The sequence below is a fragment of the Petaurus breviceps genome, unplaced genomic scaffold, assembly GCF_028583685.1.
Source record: "Petaurus breviceps papuanus isolate PSGF00001 unplaced genomic scaffold, PetGlider_PUasm1.0 76, whole genome shotgun sequence".
Classification (NCBI taxonomy): Eukaryota; Metazoa; Chordata; class Mammalia; order Diprotodontia; family Petauridae; genus Petaurus; species Petaurus breviceps.
The window spans coordinates 64207603-64230014 of record NW_027186473.1 but is presented as its reverse complement, the minus strand read 5'-3'; the positions used below and the strand labels follow the sequence as shown (position 1 = coordinate 64230014).

Below are 22412 nucleotides of genomic sequence, written 5' to 3'. Positions count from 1 at the left end.
TATATACTCCATCCATTTCTATCTCTTATGTACTAATATAGTACTATATTTGTCTTTTCCAATAAACTTATCACTTTCTTCCTTTTACTGTTTGTTTTTGTTTCTTAACTTACACTAGATGATGTTTTCCTCAGAGGGAGGGAGTATATCTTACTAATCTTGTTATGGTACATCACCCACCATGGTACTTTGTACATAGGAGGCTTTTTAGAAATTGTGTGAAATTAATCAATGCATTAATTATTGCATGAATAAATGGATAACATATGGTTAGTAAATATTTGTTGAATTTTTTGAGCTTGGAGGAGGAAAGATTTTATCTGTAATCTTCAAAAAGATCTTTTTAAATCTGAATCAGTGACTCTTGTTTTCAAATATTTTAAATGTAAATACGATTTGTAGCACAGGAAGTAAATTGAGTTATAACAAATCTAAATGAAATTGAACACACATACAAGAAGTGATTAAAATGGCAATAAGGCAAAGTCCCATGTGACTCTTCAGCAGTGAATCTGACATGTAACAAATCCTGCCCATAAAGAAGGTACTTTAAAATATAGCTAAAAATAAGTTACTAGCATCCCTGTCTTTAGCAAACCATTCTAGCAGTAGGTCAAATAATACCTTAGTATTCTGAAACAGATTTAATTGAAGTTCACAAGACTATATATCACTCTTGAAACTAATGTATGCTATGAGAAAAAAAATGTTTTCTCTACATAGCAAATTTGCATCTTTGCTTAAAGTCAGTATTAACAGTAGATTGTTTTGAATGAATAAAATATTGGTAGCACAGCAACAATATCCAGTAGGGTTAATCTCCACTGATGCTATCCCCCAATGCATCACTATGTATTGAAGGTGTCTCAAAGTACTCATAGGCCATAACAGTGGAACAGTGGTTTTGGCAAATGCTATCAAGGTATATATACTTCAAAACCACTAAATATCAATCAAGAAGTATTAAATAAGTTCTGCCGTGGACCAGGTACCATACTATATATTGAATATACAAAGGAACAAATGATTTTTTATTCACAAGAGATATGCATTCCACTTAATAAATTTCTATAACGTATTGTTTCACATTCATCAAATTCATATTCAGTGAAGAATTAAGGTCTGTTGTTTAAAGACAAGCCTAGGTAGTAACAGAGAGTCTTATCACAGGATAAGCCTTGAGGTGATCAAAATTTTGGCAATACAAACTCTCAAATGTCATGCATTATGTCACAAAGAATTTGTGATTTGATTTGTTGGAAAAAGTAACTATAATGACTCTACCACAAACTTGAAAGCATTAAAATGTTTTTTCTCATTAAAATATTTTAATGTTGCTTAAAAGTAAACTACATCCACAGCATTTTTTTTATTCCATGAATTAACCTACTTATTTTTGGACTATGGACTATCCTCCCATGCACATAGAGAAGGAAGGAAGGAAGGAAGGAAGGAAGGAAGGAAGGAAGGAAGGAAGGAAGGGAAGAAGGAAGGAAGGAGGGAGGGAGGGAGGGAGGGAGGGAAGAAAGAAAGAAAACTGTGCTAAGTGATTTGGAGATATTCCTGAATAAGATCACTTCTTCTAATGCATACTTTATCAACTTAGCATGAAGAGGTAGTCTTCCCACATTTGTCTGAGGCCATGGCATGATTCAATTACAGAAAATTTTCAAGTTATGAAAGGAGGAAACATGTTTTTCACTTTATTATCTGAAAAAAGGGAGACACTTTTTATTGACCAGATGTTGCCTTAGTCATAGATTGTGTCAAACTGAGCACAGAATGTGAGTTGTTTATTACCAGGACCCTAAAATATTATTCATTCTGAGTCAGTTGTCATGCAATTCTGATGTGACATGCTTTCCTGTGATAAATTAAAAAAAATTCAAATTGCTATACTGTATGAGCTTACTTCCTACGTTGAAGAATAGATGCAAATTGCTGAGAAGAGGACTGTAATTACAGGAAGTTTATAATATCAGTTTGTCCTATTATTTAATTTTAATAATCATTTACTGGAATGTCAGCATTTAAAGCTCATATAACAAACCCATCTGTAAACAAAAATACTGGAGGGATGGGAGGCAGGAATCCTATTGAAAAATTAAATATATGCCAACAAGCAAAGCACTGGGGGATAAGTAAGAAAAATGGAATTAACCTACACTAAGAGATTTACAACACCATCCCTAGTCATCATCAATAACTGTTTCTTTTAAGTCATATGAACTGACAGAAATAAAATGACTGTTATTTTTGCTCAGTCCCAGATTCCTTTTTCCTCCCCAGGAAGCCACTGAAGTCATAAATGCTTGCCTTATACAGAATGTATGTTCCAGACTAAAATGAATAAGCTCTTTTTTATTCCTCTCCCAGAGGGAAATGCACACTATTGTCATTATTTAGAATTCCATGCTGTGTAATGATTTTTTTTTAATTTTTTTTCTTGTTCTTCCTATTCTTCTGTGTCAAAAAATCATCTCTAAATAAAACAGCAAGGTATGTGTGTGTGTTTATGCAAAAATAATGTCCTAGGGATTCATAGTTATTTCCACTGAGGAATGCATTATAAAATATCTAAGTGATAATTATAGTGTTGATACTAATTTTAACCTCAGAACTGACCTTTTCCTTAAAGGGTCAATTTTCAATGTCTAGACTAATTGTTGGAGAACTATTCTATCAAGTCTCAATCCTGACTCTTTTAGTGAGCCCCTATATTTCCACCCCAGGAACTTTCTACTCTTTTTTGACATATCTTTTTGATGGCTTTCATTAAAGAGAAAAGTGATGAAGTCATTGACATCCCATTTAGATTTAGTTGCTCTACTGTGTTTTAATTTTCTATTTGTTTTAGATTATTGTCACCAGTTCCAAATCCAAGAACATTACTAGGGTAACCATGCTATTTATTGGCAGTATTTTTTTTTGTTTCAGTCCAATACAAAGTTTCCTGGACTATAGGAACTCTTGTGAACCACATGAATTTTCCAGAATGTCTTGAGTAGAGGTATTTACACCAGCTTCACATCCCTTTACTGTTGTTTGCTAATGTTCAAGTATAACCTCAATCTAAAGGTACTGGCAACATAGAGAGTCTGTACTTTTGTTATGCTTCAGAAATATCTTTTCATGGAATGCAATGAGGTAGTAAAATAGAAAATGATCATACTATATTCAGTTCTTAGGCTCATGAAGAGGAGAGGGTATTAGCATTATTTAAGCATATGTCAAATACTATGCCAAGTGCTTTACTAATATTATCCAATTTGATCATCACAACAACAATTAACAATTGTTAATGTTAACCCCATTTTACAGTTGAGGAAACTGAGGTAGATGCTGATTAAGTGACTTTACCAGCTGACACAACTTATAAATGTCCGAGGTAGAATTTGACCTAAGAACATCCTAACTGCAGCCCAGGCACTCTTTCTAATGCTCCACCTCACTGTCAAATGATGCTAAACATTAACAAAGAATAAACACTGTTATTAATTGTACACTACATACCAGGCAGTATGCTAAGTGATAGGATATAAAGGGGAAATATGGTCTCTGCATTCCTTGAGTTCACATTTGAATGAGGGAGACAACATACAAAAGACAAAATAGATGAGTCAGATGTATGCACTGTAAATAGAAGATAATCTTATGAAAAGGCCATTGAAATGAGGAGAAGAGTCTTGAAGAAGGTGAGATCTGGACTAAGTCTTGCAGGATGTGATGGAAGCTAGGAGGCAAATGTAAGGAGAGAAAATATTCCAAGCATGAGAGAAAGCTAGCAAAAAGATAGAGTTGGGACATGAATTTTTAAGTGCAAGGAAGATTCCCTAACTATGCCTTCCTACACTAAGAAACTTATCAAAATATTAACTCTAATTTCTAATATTGCAAAACATCACCATAATTAGAATTTTTAGCATAAGAGATGACATCTTTTGAAGTATTAAACTATTTTTAATTCTCTTTTTGTTTAAAAATATTACTGAATTTATGGAAATGTAGAAAATTAATCAATAAGTATCTACTGTAAGCAACATGCAGGGTATACAAAGACAAAAATGAGAGCTTCTACTTTCAAGGAATCAACAATAGAAGACAATGAATCTCAAATAGACCTCTAAAATCCTTTCACACCTAAACAGAGTAGGGGGTCTGGAGTCAAGAAAATGAATTCAAATTCAGTATGATACTTCCTAGCTGTGTGACCCTAGGCAAATAACTTAATTTTTATCTCCCTCAGTTCCCTCACTATGAAAATAGGAATCATAATAACACATATGTCCTAGGGTTTTTGTGATGGTAAAAAACAAAAAGATAATATTTATAAAGCACTTAGTACAGTCACTGGCACTTATTAGGCAATTAATAACAGCCTGTATCCTCTCTGTCTTCCAAGTAGAGATCTATAATCCTATAAAACAAACAATTAGGGCTATTCAGCATATCTCATTGGCATTAGAGTAATCCAAAAGTGTAATGAACTTCTCCAGGAGGTAAAACATTCTCCTTCATCCCTCTCTTCAAGTAAAGACTAGATGATCATGTGTCAGGTATGATTAAGAATAGACTAAGTGAGCAAGTAATATTTCTCCAATTGTTTAATTTATCTTTATTTGAATGAAACGTTTTATAATTGTTTTCATATAATACCTGATTTAGCTTAACAGGTAGACTCCCAAGTATTTTATATTCTCTTGCAGTTATTTTAAATGGAATTTCTCCATCTATTTCTGCAAGGATTTGGTGTTTACACAAGCGCACACACACACACAGTTTATTTATATCCTGACATTGCTGAAATTGTCAATTGTTTCAATGAATTTTCAAGCCATTCAATGAGTATACCCCCATTGCAATTGCAAATAGTTTTCTTTTCTCTTTAGCTATTTTTATTCCTTGAAATTCTTTTTCTCCTATCAGTATAGCTATCATTTTTAACTAATTATGCTAGTTGATAGGGTATAATTATCATGATTAACTAATCATACTGATAACAGATATTCTAACTTCACTTCTGATCTTGCTGGGAAGACTTCTAGTTCATCCTATTACAGATAATACTTTTTGTTTGTTTTAGATAGATATTACATATCATTTAAAGTATTTTTTCAAATAGGAATGGATTTTATATTTAGTAAAAAGAAAAGTTTTTGATCTACTGATTTTTTTATTGTTTTTGTTATTGATAAATTGAATTATCTGATAGTTTTCCTAAAAATGCACTGGCCTTATATTTCTGGTATCAATCCCACCTCATCATAGTGTATGATTTTTTGTGATATATTGCTGCAATTTCCTTGAAAGAATTTTACTTATTTTTTTTGTATCAATATACATTCGAGAAATTAGCCTATAGATTTATTTCTCTATTATAACTCTCTCTTGTTTAGGTATCAAAACCATGTTTAGGACTCCTCTTGGCTGAACCAAGATGGAAAAATGGAGAAAGAACTAAGCTAAATTCTCCTAACATTCTGCACTAAATAATTTTAAAATAATGCCTCAAAACAAAATGTGGAGTTCCAGAGCAAACAAAAACATTTTTTTTTTGTTTGGACATTCTTCCAATTAAAGAAAACTTAGAAAGTTAGAAAGAGAAATCTCTAATGGGGGGATAGAGGTTGGCCCAAAGATAACATGGACGAAACACCAGTGGTAGGACTAAGTGGTGGGAACAGAAGCATCAACATCTTTGGGAGCTCTTAAGTCAGAGGTAATAAAGGAATCTGGAAACTGATCAGAATGAGATTAAAGGATACTATGTGCTATTATTGGATGTAAGATTCAGATGATCTTTGACAAATGCATTGCCTATAAGCACTTCTGCTTGAAGGGTTTAAATGAGTATTATTGGTCAAGTGGCCCTGAGGAGCTGTATCACTTTTCTTCACAATGGATCAGGAACCTAAGAAACAGTATCACTTCCAGGTCCAACGGAGCAAGGTTCCTGTGGATCACTATCTTTTTTCTGGTCCCAAGGGATCAGAGCCCTGAGGAAAAGTATTGTTTCAAGTCCTAAGGGAAGAGGGGTCCTAAGAGAATGTATTAATTGCAATCAGAAGGAATCATGAACCCAACTGCTCCTGGGGATTTTTCTTATTAATGTCCTGTTCAACTTCTTTTCTAAGAGAAGATTTTTCAGTGCTCTATTTCGTCTTTTGTTAATCTGGGAAGTTTAGATTTTTTTTAAAATATTCATCCATTACACATAGATTTTTAGTTTCACTGGCATATAAATGGGGAAAATAACTTCCAATAATTGTTCTCATTTAATCTTCACTGGTAGGTAGTGCATTTACCCTTTTCATTTTTGATAATAGCAATTTGGTTTCCTTATTTTGTTAAATCAAATTCACCAATGGTTTATTTTTTAATTGGTGTTTTTCATAAAACCAGCTCCTAATTTTACAAATTATTTTATTTTTAACTTTCAAATTTATTCATCTTTCCTTTGATTTTCAGAATCTCTATTATATTGCTTAATTGGGGATTTTTAAATTTGTTCTTTTTGTGTCTTTTTAGTTACATGCCAATTCATTGGTCTGCTCTTTCTCTCTTTTATTATATTATGCATTTAGAGAAATAAATTTTCCCCTACGTACTGTTTTGACTGCATTCCACAAATTTTGGAATGTTATTTCATTACTGTCATTTTCTTTAATGAGATTATTAATTATTTCCATGTTTTTTCTTTGACACATTCATGCTTTAGGATTAGGTTTTTTGTTTCCAAGTAGCTTTTAACAAATGTTTCCTATACTGAACTGCTTATCTTCCCAGTAAGGGTGGGTGACAAGGAAGGAAGGGAATGAATTTGTAATTGAAAGCTTTAAAATCAAATATTCAAATATATATATATGTGTGTGTGTATTGTGTGTATATATATAAATATATACATATATATATATATATATACTATTATTAATATCATCTTACATGTAATTGGGAAATAAGATATACAGGCACTGAGGCATAGAGATCCACTAGAAAAGTCAAAAGGGGTATGGGAGAAAATATGGGAGAGAGCAGATTGGAGGAGGGGATATCCTGTGGGACTGCTATTTTGGGGCGGTGGGTAGGGGAAAAACGGGGAGAAAATTTGTAACTCAAAATCTGGCGGAAACGAATGATGTAAATCAGAAGTTAATAAAGCATTAAAAAATAAAATAAAATAACTTCATTATTTATAGTGCCTTTTAGCAAAATGTAATTTCCCTGCTTATTCCTTTTAATTCCATCTATTTTATGATTTTCCTTTGTCTAAGATATGATTGCAACTCCTGCCTTTTTTTTTTAACTTCAGCTGAAGCATACCATAGTCTGATCCAACATATTGTTTTAACTTTGTATGCGTCCCTATATCAAGTGTGTTTCTTATAAACAACATATTGTTGGATTCTGGTCTGTAATGCATTTTGCTCTCTACTTTTATTTTATAGATGAGTTGATTCTGTTCACATTCACAGTTATGATTATTAACTGTGCATTTCATTTCATCTAATTTTCTTCTGTTTATCCTTCTCTTTCTCTCTTTCTATCCTGCCCCTATGCTAAAGTCTATTTTGCTTCTTATCACTGCCTTCTTTTATCTGGGTTCCCTTTTTACGCCCTATTCCATTCTATTATTCCCTTACCCTCCTGCTTCTCAGTTGGAAAAGGGTATGTGCATAAAAATACATATATGTACTTACACAATTACAAACATATGTGTATGTGCATACATATGTATATGTGTGTGCATTCCTTCTTTGAACCATTTTAGATGTGAATGATGTTTATGTGTTGCTCATCCTACCCCCATCATTTTCTCCCCCTGTGTAAAATTCTTCCTTGTATACATCTTTTATGTGGGAAAATTTCCCCCATTCTTCCTCTCTCTTCCCCCTTTTCCCAACACATTCCTCTTTCTCCTAGTATTTATGTTGTCCCAACATAACTGACTCACTCCTGTGCCCTCTTTATTTATAATCTTTCTAACTGCTCTAACAATGTAAAATTCTTAGAAGTTATGTGTATCTTTTTTCCCATAAAGGGAAACAGTTTAACCTTACTGAATCTCTTGTTCATCTTTTATGTTTACTTTTTTTTTTTTTTGCTTCTCTTAATTCTTGTATTTGAAAGCCAGCTTTTCTATTTAGCTCTGGTCTTTTCATCAGAAACAACTGAAGTCCTTTATTTCTCTTTTGAATTTTCTCTTGAATGATTATATTCAGTTTTCCTTGGTAAGTTTTTCTTTGTTGTAATCCTAGCTCTTTTGATTTTCTGAATGTCTTATCCCAAGCCCTTTACTCCATTGTGTTAGATTCTAAATCTACTGTGATGCTAACTGTGGCTCCATATTACTTTCAGGGTTCCTTTCATAGTGCTTGAAGCATTTTCTCTTTAATTTGTGAGCTCTGGAATTTGGCTATATTATTTCTTGGAGGTTTCATTTTGGGAACTCTTTCAGGAGGTAACCAATGGATTCTTTTAATTTCTATTTTGTACACTTTTTTAAAAAATTTCAGATAAGTTTTCCTTGAAAAATTTTGAAATATGATGTCTAGCCTCATTTTTACCCCATGGCAAACCTGAGGTGAAGAAAATCTAAGGCTGAAAATTTTGAATATAATCTACTTATTAGGAGAGCCAGCTATTGCTAAAAATAGAGGTCAGTGGCCATTCAGTTACTAAAGACACACCTGACACAATTTGGTGGTTACATAAAAATCCAGTGATGTAAACTAAACTAAGACAATGATTAGTCTATAAGAAAGATACAGGGTGGGCTATATATTTTGCTTATTTACACTGACTTGAAAAAAAAGAGGTCTCTAGAATCCATAGCAATGGGGAAAACATAGTTTTGAACAGCAGCCTTTGTAAAGTCCTAATATAGATGCCACTTAATACCAGAGAGATCCAGCACTGGGTCAACCTCCTGACCAGGCTGAATTATCTTCCATCTATGTTCATCATCTCCTTCACAAGACAGGACCATTTTTATCACTTAAAATTAGGGAATCTAAACTCTTACAAACTCTATTCCTGAGCCATAGACAAGTAAATCCAACTCATATATATATATATATATATATATATATATATATATATAAAATTCCAGTTATTAACTACACTAAAATATTAATCAATTAATAATCTAAATTTCACACACTCATGGTGTTTGGGTAATACAAAAATTCTTACATTATCTCTGTTCTATAAGTTCCAGGTCAGTTTTTTTTCCCCATTTAGTTTCTCTTTTTTTTTCATTTTTTAACTGTTTTATTATTTATTTATTTCTCATGGAATCATTAGATTCCTCTTGCCCAATTCTACTTTTTAAAATTATTATACTCATGAGTTTTTGTAGTTTTTCAATTTTATGATCAAATTTATCAATTCTGCTTTTTAAGGAGCTATTTTCTTCAGTGAGATTTTGTACCTCTTTTTCCATATGACCAATTAAGTTTCTTAACATTCTATTTTCTTCAATATTTTTGTACCTTTTTTACCCAGCTATTAGTTGTCTTTCCATGATTTTCTTCATTTGCCTTTGTTTCTTTACCTAATTTTTACTCTATATTTTTAGAAATACATTTTTCGCTCTTTCAGGAATTCCTGTTGGACTTGTGTCTAATTCACATTGCTTTGTTGTTATTGTCTAAGGCTTTGCTTAATGCTTTTTTGACTTTATTGTCTTCTTCTGAGTTCATGTCTTGATCTGCCTTGCCACATAGTAGCTCTTTATGATCAGGTCCTTTTTGCTGTTGTTGTTTGCTCATTTTTCAATCCTATTTCTTGATTTTGAATTTTATACTAATGTTAGGCTCTTTTTCTTGGCATGAAGGAAAAAGAAAAGGGTACAATGTTTCAAAGTTCAGGCTTTTCACACTGTTGTTTTCAGAATCAGTTTATGGAGGTTGGAAGTTTTGGAGTTTACCATGATGTTATGACTAGGAAAAGTCATACTCACTGCTCTTTTCTTCTGAACTGCTGTCTTTGCCCAGGAAGAACCCCTGCTCCATTGGGATTTCAATAGATACTACTCCTCAGAGTCCCTGATTCCTTGGGGCCAGAAATGATTCAGTCTTTAGGGATTCCCTTACTTCTTGACAAAAGAGCTCCTCTTCACTGAGTAGTGGGTATAGGTTGTAAACAGTTACCCCTCAGGGTTCTCACTCCTTCTCTGCTGAAAGTGTTCCTCTCTGCTTACGAAATATGAACCAGAAGTGGGTATTGGCTATGGAGTTGCCAGATAGTATCTGACCCTTTGTCCAGTGTTAGCGCAGTAGTTACCTTAATCTTTCTCACCAGTTTCCAGGTCCCCTTACCAACCCTGCTTTCATTGTTCCCAAAGTTGCTGTTGCTTATGTCACCATCACCTTGTCTCACCCCTGGTGTTTCATCCACTTGGGCTCCAGGTCAGCCTCACACCTCAGTCATAAATCTCTCACTTCAACCTTTTAAGTTGTCTTAGACTGAAAGAATGTCTCAATATGATCTGTTGTTGGCTCTACCATTCCAGAATTAGATTTGAGGCAGTATTTTAAAGTTCCTTGAAATGGAATATTTGGAGACATTGACTCTGTTTCCTCACTCAACCACCTTTACTCCTCTCCCACTAATGCATTGTTGATGGACTGATTCAACCATTCTGGAGAACAAATTGGAACATGCCCACAGGGCCAGAAAACTATGTATACCCTTTGAATCATAAATACCACTAAATCTGTATCTGAAATAGAACAAAGAAAAGGGAAAATAACCTATAGGTTGTAAAGCCAATCATGAACACTTCTCCTGAGGACTATTGCTGGGAATAACTTTGACAATCTAATCATATAGTATAGTGAGCTCTCTATTTATTCAGCAATAAATTAAAACAAAACATTCACAACAATATAACAGAATAGCTTATTACTAAGGTGGCCACATCACAGTTCAGGGGGACTGCTCCACCCCAAACTCTTCATGGTTTCTGTATCTAGGGAAAAAAAGCTTAAGAGCATCACAACAATATACATCTTTTTCAACATGAAAACACATTTTTTTCTGAATTTACATGTTTGATAGCACATTTGTCCTATTGATCGGAAGGGTAATGGCAGGAGGGAAGAAGGAAGGGTTAAATTAGAACTCAAAGTTTTAAGAATTAATATTATAAATAAATTGGAGAAAAAAACAATAACTCGAATTCAAAATTCCTTTCAGTTCTGAGATTTTATGATTCTTAGAAAAAAAATTATTGCTTTTTTTTTCTATTTTTCTCACATACAAGCCTTGTTGAATATTGGAAAGAGTGAGTATGACACTGTAAACCACATGAGTAATTCCATAAGTTTTTAGCCAATTAATTTTATTAATTCTTGTTTCACTGAATAATAATAAATCAGTGATATCCAGTAGTGATCTTCTCCAGAGAAACTCTCTGGTGATAATCAGACATAGTTATGGCAACCCACTAAACTAGGAGCATTAGGGAAACATGAATGTTACTCCTTAAAGAATCCTGTGTCTATTTTGTTTTTGCAAGTAACCCCAACAGGAGTATGAAACTCTATGTGTGCAATGATTAAATAAAATCATTTCTTTACATTTGGGGAGGGGGGAAATGTGGATCTGAGCCTCAATTCATTCTACATTCAAGCAATTATCTTCTGAAAGATAATTGCTTGAATGCAACTGAAATGGGAATCTGACTGTTCTATTTGTAACCTTGTTTCTTTATGCCATTTAAAGAAAGTGATTGCATTTGAGAAAGTGGATTGTTTCTGACTTTCATTTGAACATAACTCACTTCTATTTTTTGCCATTAATACTCAATCTAGTCCCTGTTCTGCCATGAAGATGGCTTTCTACCTGAAAACTAAACCTTATCTAAAAGTGACTAGTCTTTCTGCAGAATGGAAAGTTATTTTCTTGGGGGAAAAATGTAGTCAGTTGGGTGGAGAATATCATTACTGTGAAACAAGGATACCATAAGACTAAAATAATCCCTACTTGTCATGACTAGCCAAAAATGACTGGGGAAACTTTGATTGGGTATGTGGTAGAGGGTGGAGGAAGCACAAAAGATACTTCATCAAGCACAGGAACACACAGACACAAAGAATAATTTTACCACTGGTACCAGGATGGGGCAGCCTATCTCCTAAGAGTCCTGAGAGTTGTTTATTTTTTTAATAACTCCAATGTGCTGCCTCCCTTCCCTTTTACTTCAGTGATGATAAAAGAGCTAACACTTGCCAAAAGTAGTGAACCACAGTTTGCTTTCAATGAGAGAGCAGGCATGAAACATAATTGCCACACCCTTGCCAGTCCCCAGACTCTATCAAGTACTTCTCAGAGTGTAAATCTCTGGGTTTGATTAAATGTGCTTTTGACAGACTTGGCCAAAATTCGTTTTGCTGAGTTCCCTAAAGGAACGCAGTGCATAATATGACATTTACAGCTTTCCTGAAAGTATAGCTATATCTAACATCTCAAAACCTTGACAGAATTAGCTCAGCTAAACCTGATGAGTCAGGTTTTAACAACCAACATACACATCTCTCTGATTTTCCCAGAAGTTCATGCTTCTCATTCTAATCGTAGGTAGACTTCTCAGGAGCACAATGACATGAATCCTGCATAAAAATTATTAAAAAGCAAAGACATTCCAATAGTGTCATAAACAGTTCATGGTGAATGCTAATGTCTCCATCCCAGATAATTCAAAGCTTATAGAAACTGAGAGAAATATGTGTATATATGTATGCATATATGTATGTGAGTAAATATGTGTGTCTGTATGCACAAATATACACATGTGTGCTTTGCAAAGTCTTTTATGTGTATTATCACATTTTATCTTCCTAACAATCCTATGACATTTGCAGCACCCAAATTATCATCCCCATTGTACAGTTATGAAACCAGAGTTCAAAAACTTTTAATGATTTTTTAGGGTAAGACAGTTGATTCCATAATACCAGAAATGGGATTCAAATTCCAATTTCTCCTGACTCCATATCCAGGACATTCTCTAGGGTTTGGAGTCTGCAATTTATCAGAGATGTTTGTCTTATACTTGATTCTTTTCATCCATTGTCAAAGGACCAGAAATGATGCAGAGAATGTTTTGATAAAGGCACAATGTTTTTATAAAACTCACTTCTATTTCATGGTATTAATTTATTTCTTAGTTTTCAGCATTCATTTCCACAAGATTTTGAATGACAAATTTTCTCCCCATCTCTCCCCTATCCCCCACCCAAGGTGACAAGCATACTGAATATGCCTTCACCAAATCTGCATTCTCTTATATTCCCCACCATTCCCCCTGTACTTTCTTGTAGGGCAAAGCGGATTTTGATACCCCATTGCCTATATATCTTGTTTCCTGGTGGCATGTAAAAACAATTTTTAACATTTGTTTCAAAACTTTGAGTTCCAGATTTTCCCCTTCTTCTCTCCTCACCCACCCCTACTTGAAAGACAAGCAATTCAATATAGGTTATACCTGTGTAGTTACACAAAACATTTCAATAGTAGCCATGTTGTGAAAGACTAACTATATTTCTTCCCTCCACCCTTTCCCCCCCCATTTATTTTATTTTCTCCTTTGACCCTGTCCCTTTTCAAGTGTTTCCTTCTAACTGCCTTCTCCCCCAATATGCCCTCCCTTCTATCATCCCCCCTTACTTCCTACCCCCTTACTTTCCTGTAGTGTAAGATACTCAGTTGAGTGTGTATATTATTACCTCCCTAAACCAAATCCAATTAGAGTAAGGTTGAATCATTCCCTTTCACATTCCTGCTCTTCCCCTCCACTGAGACAGTTTTCTCTTCCCTTTTTATGTGAGATGATTTACCATATTCTATCTCTCCCTTTCTCCTTCTCCTCATATATTCCTTTCTCATCTCTTAATTTTATTTATTAGATAGCATTCCTTCATATTCAACTCCTCTTTTGCTCTTGTCTATGTATACATGTACACAAATACAGACACACAAACATATACATACATGCACCCACCTATACACACATAAAACACACACATATATACAAATATACATATATACATGTACATACATATGCATATATATTCCCTTCAACTATCCTCATATTGAGGATATGAGGTTTTTATATGAGTTATTATCTTTCCATGTAGGAATCTAAATAGTTCATAAGTTCCTTATGATTTCTCTATCCTGTTTACCTTTTCATACTTTTGCTGCTTTTTATATTTGAAAGTCAAATTTTCTATTCAGCTCTGCTCTTTTTATCAAGAATTCTTGAAAGTCCTCTAATTCATTGAAAGACCAATTTTCCCCTGAAGTATTGTACTCAGTTAACTGTCTAGGTTTTAATCTTAGCTCCTTTGACCTCCCACATATTATATCCCAAGCCCTTCTATGCCTCTATGTAGAAGCTGCTAGATCTTGTGTTATGCTGACTGTGTCTTTACACTACTCAATTTTTTTTCCTTCCTGATGTTTGTAATATTTTCTTCTTGACCTGAGAACTCTGCAATTTGGCGATAATATTCCAAGAAGTTTTCTTTGGGGGATCTTTTTCAAGAGGCAATCTGTGAAATCTTTCAATTTCTGTTTTGCCCTCTGGTTCTGGAATATCATGGTAGTTTTCCTTGATAAGTTCTTGAAAGATGATATGTAGTTTCTTTTTTTTTTATCATGACTTTCAGTCAATCTAATAATTTTAAATTATCTTTCCTGGATCTGTTTTCCAGATCAGTTGTTTTTCCAGTAAGATATTTCACATTGTCTTTTTTTTTAATTTATTTGGATGTGTTTTATAATATATTGATTTCTCATAAAGTCATTAGCTTCCATTTGCTCCAATCTAATTGTGAAGAAATTAATTCTCTTCAGTGAATTTCTGAAACTCCTTATCCATCTGGCCAATTTGGCTTTTTAAGGCATTCTTCTCCTCATTGATTTCTTGGACCTATTTTGCCATTTGAGTTAGCCTATTTTTTAAGATGCTAATTTCTTCAGTATTTTTTGTGGTCTCCTTTAGTAAACTGTTGACTCATTTTTCATGGTTTTCTTGCATCATTGTCATTTCTCTTCCCAATTTTTCCTCCACTTCTCTTTCTTGGTTTTCAAAATCCTTCTTGAGTTTCTACATTGCCTGCAACCAGTTCATATTTTTCTTGGAGGCTTTTCATGCAAGAGTTTTGACATTGCTGTCTTCTTCTGGTTCTATGTTTTGATACTCTTTGTCACCAAAAGTTATTTTATAGTTTGATTTCATTTCCTCTGTTTGCTCATCTTGCCTGTCAATTACTTTACTTTTAATGTCTTTGATGTTGTAGAACTTTGCTTCTAGAGTGGAGAGTGTTTTGTCCCAAATTTCTGGGGTTTTGCACAAATGTTGTCAAGCACCTTCTTCTAGGCACCTTCCTCCAAACTGTGAGGATGACTGCCTCTCCACAGCCTCAACAAACTCTGCCATGCTAGTGCTCCTCACCCCAGGACTGTCACCCAAGACAACAACTGGGATCCAAGCAGGGCAAAGCAAAAGAATCCTGCCTCTGTACCAGCAAAGAGATTCCTTTGCCTTCTGGAGAGTCCCTTTGTCCCCCCTACAATCTGTAGGCCTGGAGCAGGAAGCAGCTGCCAGAACAGCAGCTGTATATGGATGGCACCTCTGCCTCCCAGGGGCAGAGGCTGGACCATGCTCTTCTCTCATCCAGTTCCAGCAGAGCTCCCCCACTCTCCATTTACTTTCATTTTGGTGTTTATGGGTTGAGAAGTCTGGAACCCACCAGAGCTGCCTGTCATTCACTCTCCTGAAATTTGCCCTGTCCTGCCAGTGTCTCAGGTCTGCATAGTGCAGCCCAGACAGGACTGTGCTCCAGTTCCAGCCCAATGTAATAGACCTTTCCTGTTGGCCTGCCAGGCTGCCTTCAGCAGGAATAAGTTTCTCTCTGTCACTTTGTGGGTTCTGTAGCTCTAAAATTTGTTTAGAGTCATTTTTTCAGGTATTGGAGGTGGTTGGAGCAGGAGCTCAAGTAAGATCCTGCTTTAACTCTGCCATCTTGGTTCCGCCCCTTCTTTCATGTTTGGAAATGAAATAAAAAGGTATCTTTGCTGGACTCTTACAAAAATAGAAAGAAAAGGATAACACATTTGAGATGTCACACAGAGTCATTGGATAATATAATTCAGACATAAGCTCTGCAACCTGCCTTGGGCCATTTTTTCTGTTCTGCAACTGACTTGGGAAAGAGGCACCAAGTTTCTGCTTGTGTGACAACACAATATTACTTTCACTGATTGCTTTGTTTATTAAAATCAAGTTATACTGCCTTTCTTTTTGTTGAATGCCTTTACAAATGATGCCTTAATTAAAAATTTTCAAAGAGAGAAAATATTTTCCTCCTTTGGATTTCATTGTTGTGGTTGTTGATCAATCTTTCTTCATGCTTATTGTGTTTACAATATTACAATATATGGCATTCTCAGGTCATGGGTCTAGGTAATTGTATATATTATGCATATTCAATTCCTGACTTTATTTCTTTATAGTAATGATTCAGGCAATGGCAGCTGCAAAAAACTCAATTCTTAGAAAGTTCTTCCTATGACATTGGCAACTAATATTTGGGAAAGTTCCACCTACAGGTCATCTGACTGAGCAGTTTTTACCCCCGTAAAAATCCAAGACCTTGGCGGTGCTGGGGGCTGCAGAGGAGAGGGGGAAAGCCGGCCACTAGAGCGCCCCCTCCAGCATGGTGATGTGACCCCTGGCCTGGCAAGGAGCCACCTCTGGAGCGGAAATGAGCATCCCGGGAGCAGGGCGTGTCCCAGCTCTGACTGTTGCTGCCCAGATTATAAATGGGAGAGTGGCTGAATCATACCATGTGATCACAGAATTTCAGCTGGAAGGGACATCAGAGGCCATCTAGCCTAACTCATACTTGATCAAGCATCCTTTCTTCATGTACCAGAACAAAATAACTTTCATCTGGATTGGTAGGCAGCTTTAGCAGTCTTGAGTCTAATTCCATTATGTCATCAATATGCTGTGCCCAAGAGAATTAATCAGGTTCTGTGTTGTTTTTTCCTTTGCTTTGGGAATGATGGCTGCTGTTCGGTTGCCACTGTGCCCTAAGTTAGTCGCATGTCCTGGAGCGGCAGGGAGGAGGAATTGGAGTCAGAAGATGTGTGATGGCCTCTTTTCCATGGTCAGATACTTCTGGACCCAGAAGCAGCAGAAAATTGACTAAATCAGAGCAACCACACCTTCCCCACGATGCTTTTCAGTAAGCTGCGGCTGCTCTCCTGGTCCAGCCCTGCTCTCCATTTCTCTTGACCATCATAACATTTGGCATTTTGTCCCCTCTGACCTGCCACCACCTCCTCCACTCCTACTTATATGTGCGGCACTGGCACCTGGACCAGATGAGCGAGGCCTTCTTGGAGCAGAGCTTGAAGGAGGGCGAGGTCGCACTCCGCTACTTTCAGAAACTCCAGGCCCTCAATGCCACCCTACCCAGAGGAAGGCAGGTCCCCTCACATCCTGAGCTCTTGATCACCATCGTCCCAGTGTCCTGACAGGCTGAGTTCCACTATGTCTTACAGGTGAGCTGCAGACACCAGGATGCCAAGCTGCTGGCCAATTTTATGCCTGTGACCAGCCGGTTCGCAAGCGCCAAGGGGGTGAACATTAGCAGAAGTGTCTTCAGGAATACATTTGAGAAAGAGAAGCAGGATTATTCCTATGGCCTGGAGAAATCCCTGCAGACCTACGACCCAGAATACATCCTGATGGTGAAAGATGATGCCATTCCTGAAGAGCAGATCTTTAGTGTCTTACGGCACCTCCTAGAAACTAGATTGTCTGAACCACACCTCCAAAATGCCCTTTACCTAAAGCTTTATCATCCTGAGAGACTGCAGTGCTACTTTAACCCAGAGCCCATGAGGATCCTGGAGTGGTTTGGTGTAGGGATGTTCTCGGGGCCCTTGCTCTGCTGGGCATATGTCAAGATTGCCAGGCTCCCACGACTGAGCTACCGCATTGTTCTTTTCTTTGCCATATACAGCACGGGGCTGGTGGAGCTGGTGGGCCGGCATTACTTGTTGGAGCTTCGGTGGCTGGCCCCTGCCCTCTACAATGTGGTCCCTACTACACAGTGCTGTACTCCTGCTATGCTTTTCCCTGCCTCTTCAGCCCAGAGGACGGTGAGCTATCTAGCTGACATATCCTGCCGCGGTGGCTTGGCCAAGGACATGGCCCTCTACTCATTTCTGCAAGACAAGAAGGAGAGGGCCTATGTGGTGGAGCCTAACTTAGTGAGGCACATGGGGCTCTTCTCCAGCCTCCGGTTTAACTATAAGCCCAAATTATTATAAAATCCTGAGAAAAGCCTTTCTGGTATTGTCAGAGTCATTTCTTAGGATGGATACACTTAGCCATGTACTTTGGGTTTAGCTTTTTTTGTTTGTTTGTTTGTTTAAAGTTGGGTAGAGAAGTGTTCATCAGGGAAGTGAGGGGCTTTAAGGGGTCAGGTGCCTTAAGATTTCCTAACCTGCAGAGGAGTGGCAGGCAGGATACTATTTGAATACCAAGTTTCTTCTGTATTCTGCACCAGAACTAGATATGTGTCTTATCCATAAATGTCTTGTGAATTCTGGAAAAAAAAATCCAAGACCTTGGTCTTGACTGTGACCTTTGACATGACCAATGCACTGCACTATCTGCAGTAGCTCTGAAGATTCTTTGGTTTCTTTCCCAGAACTATATCTTAAAAGGGACTATGTGTAGCAAATGGAGAGACATAATAAGTATATTATGATACCAGGTATATTAGTATTTAAAAATCCTTAGAGGCTTTCCTCATTTGATGGCAGAACTTTTATTTAGACATGGAAAATAGTCATTGGTTCAGCACCCAAGAGAACATGAATAGGACCAAATGGACAATTTCCCCTTCTGCTTAAGAAAACCTGAGGCCTTCATGAAAATGATAAACACAATTTTTTTCTAACATTTTTGGGTTCCCTCACCACTACACCTGTTACTTCAAATGTAGCATGACCTATATATCCTGCTGTCCAGGTACATGCCCACCTGCTCACCAGTCCTTTTCTTCTCCTGTAAGCCAAGACCTTGTACGCTCTGTTTCCTTGACTTCTTCCTTCTGAGTTTTTTGTTTAAAAAACAAAAGCCCTTACTGACTCAGCTCCTTTTTTTTCCAATAAGAAATTGCCTTCACTTCATTTCATCTTTCACTATAACATACTTGAAATTCAGGTAAATCTCGAACAAAATGGGACTTGGAAAAATGAAGGATAAAGAAAAGAATTATCTACTAGTCATCTCTTTCTTAAAATGGAGTGTGAAACACTTTTCAGCTGAGTTTGCTGGGAAAAGTCAGAATTAGATAATGAACCCTATAATGTGCAGTCTCTTAAGCTCATTGAGTGCTTAGTTATTTTCAGATATTAATTGCAAGTCTATTTTCCATATATATATATATATATATATATATATATGTGTGTGTGTGTGTGTGTGTGTGTGTGTGTGTGTGTGTGTGTATTAAAAATCCCAATGCTTACTTTTAGTTCCCTTCTTTAACATTCTAAGATGAAATTCTAATATCAGTATCATCATCATCATCATTCCCAGGCAACACAAACTGTCTTTGGTTGGCTATCAGAAGTCCCCCCCCCCACCAAAAAAGTCTATTTGCTCCATTGCAATATTTTAGACATTAGTAGATACCAAGTGACTGGTTTTCCTTTTTATGACTGTGGGTTGAATCCATAAATCTATTGCAAAATAACTTTGATTGTTTAAAGAAAAATTAAACAACTTTGAAAGGTGTTCAGACATATGCATTATGACTTGAAAGCTACAAATCTAAGTAGACACTTCACTACCAATAATGATAAATAGCTCCTTATATTTTAAATCTCAGTGACCAAAAGCAGGGTAGCATATTCCCACACTGTGAACAATTCTACTAGTGATATGGATAATCTATACAGTTATTAGTTGACCCCATCTTTCCTCTGCTAGAAAGGTGCACAAATGGACCTCCTTAAAGGCAACTTCTCTGAGATAAAATATTCTTTTAGGCTAGAGATATGGTAGAACAAACCCCATTTTTATTATCCAATATTCCTTTGAAATTCTCCAGTTACCAGTACTTAGGCATAAGTATCATACTATTGCCTCAAAAAATAGGCAATTAAAACAACTATCTTCATGTGCTCAGATAAGGAGGAAGGACTACGATAAATAAGTAAAGACAAGTTTAGAGGCCTTCAGTATAAGAAATAAGGAGTTTACCAAAGCACATAGCCAGGAGAGGTTGTCCTAAGGGCCAACAACAAAAACATCTATAGTCAAAGAGGACTGAAGAATCTTATTCAAGCAAGAAGGTAAATTACATTGAATTCTGTAATTATTTATAAATAGGCTTATTTAGCTACCATGGTTAAATAACATATGTGCATGCATACATATATGTGTGTATACACATGTGTATGTATGTTCATATTATCCCCCCATTAAAGAAAACAAATCTAAAAGCTAAGGGGATGCCTCCCTGATCTCCAAGTAATTAGGCAAGAACAAAAAAAACAAAAACAAATTGAGGAAATACTTCAAGGGAAAAAAAAAGGATCTGTGTGTAGAAGAGAATCTTGACCTGAAGACAGTAGATACTAGTGACTGGCCCCATTCTCCTTTACGCAAAAATGTCCATACTTTTCTCAAGGCATCCCATTATTTTTCCTCCCTTTGTTCTTTGTGCCATTTTTATCTACCCTCTTTAGGTCAAAATTCTCTTCTACACAGATTCCCTTCTCTGATGGATCTGATGTTGTTAGATCCTGGGCAAGTCAGCCTCTCAATGATCTAGGCAACATATTAAGACTATACATGGCAGGGATAGTGTCATGCTACTTTTCTGGAGTGTTTTTCCTCACCTGGGAGATCCCTATACCAACAAAATCACATTTACAGTCTTTATCTCTATCCCTGACCAAATGAGTGTGAAGTAGTTAAATGATAAATGTCCTTCCTGCCATTTTCTAGACAAGAATGCCTAGGGACACAATGCAATTTGTAAATGTCACAAACTGGCATCTATTCTACAATTTTCACTATTCAACCTCTCTTCTTCATATGTATTATATTTTAAGGTTATATACTCTCAGTAATAAAACTTCCTTGTTTCCTTGTACAGGATACCCAGATGCAATAGAAGATTGCCAGGTTAAATATGTCAGTATCATTAGTCTAGCCAAGTCCTATTAGTTTTCATTTCAGAGACTAACAAACCAAGGAAACTCTTATTTAGCCAAACTTTTCTTGTCATTTAGTTTGACTTCTGCCATGAAATAGATAATACTGTTATCATAATGTCCTTTTACTTCTTGGTTTATGTGACAACAACAATCTCTGAGCCCTGAACCAGTCACCAAAGACACTGCCCACAGAAGCTCATTATCAGAGCAGTGGGTTAGATGAAATCCTGTTAACTTTGTGTTCTTGTACAGTTCTTCATGCCACAGAACTAATGATTCTTAGACTATTTAAAATCTAATCTCTTGGATCATTCCACCATTACTTTACAAGCAGCCAGTGTGGATTTTTTTTCTCTTGAGATTTAAAGTCAACTGATGCATTGCCCCTAAATGTCCCTTTATATCTTCAAAGGATTATGAGAGATTATAAGGCAGAGAATTCTTGGTACTTGATAAATATGGGAATCATGATGAAATTTTATGCCTATCTGAGTTTCTCATTTTGGTTGAGTTCTTTCCAATTCCCATGAAGCAATAGCTTCCCTTTTATTAGACTCTCCCCCTATACTTGTCTTCCTACTTTACATCCAGCAGAAGAAACAAAAGCATAACTACCTACATGAATGTTGAAGTAATAACTTGGAAAAACAGCTATATGAAATAAAAAACTCAATGAAAATAAAACTTTACCACCACTCCCCAAGCCCACCCAAAAGCTACTCAGTTAATGCCTGACTCAGAGTGGTTTTAGTTAAGACATTTTAGATTGCTACTCCTAATCATGAGCTGCCTTTAAGAAAGTATGGCCAGGCCAGGATAACCAGCCTTAAGGAGATGTTCCATTAGATCACAAGCTGCTTGAGGGCAGTAACTATCATTTGAGATAGGTGACTAGAACATGTATGCTGCATTAACTTTCAAAACTTTTTTTGGGGGGGACAGATTACTTATGCATTCAGTAATCCAAACATTATTCATTATTTTTACTACATGACTGCATGACTTTCTCCCCTCTTTTTTTCAGTCATACAATTGTCATAATGTTATTTTTTGTCCACTTCTTACTCTTAAGCCACTCTTGGTAATATGCTTACCACTGACCTGCACCAAACATCTTTGCTTTGTCCTCTCAGTCATTTGAATGATTATCCTAA

At 36.0% G+C, this 22412-nt stretch overlaps 1 pseudogene; it reads left to right on the top strand.

Annotated features, from left to right (window-relative positions):
* Positions 1-17241: 17241 nt before the first annotated feature.
* On the top strand, positions 17242-18482 carry LOC138174861 (post-GPI attachment to proteins factor 4-like; annotated as a pseudogene).
* Positions 18483-22412: the final 3930 nt, after the last annotated feature.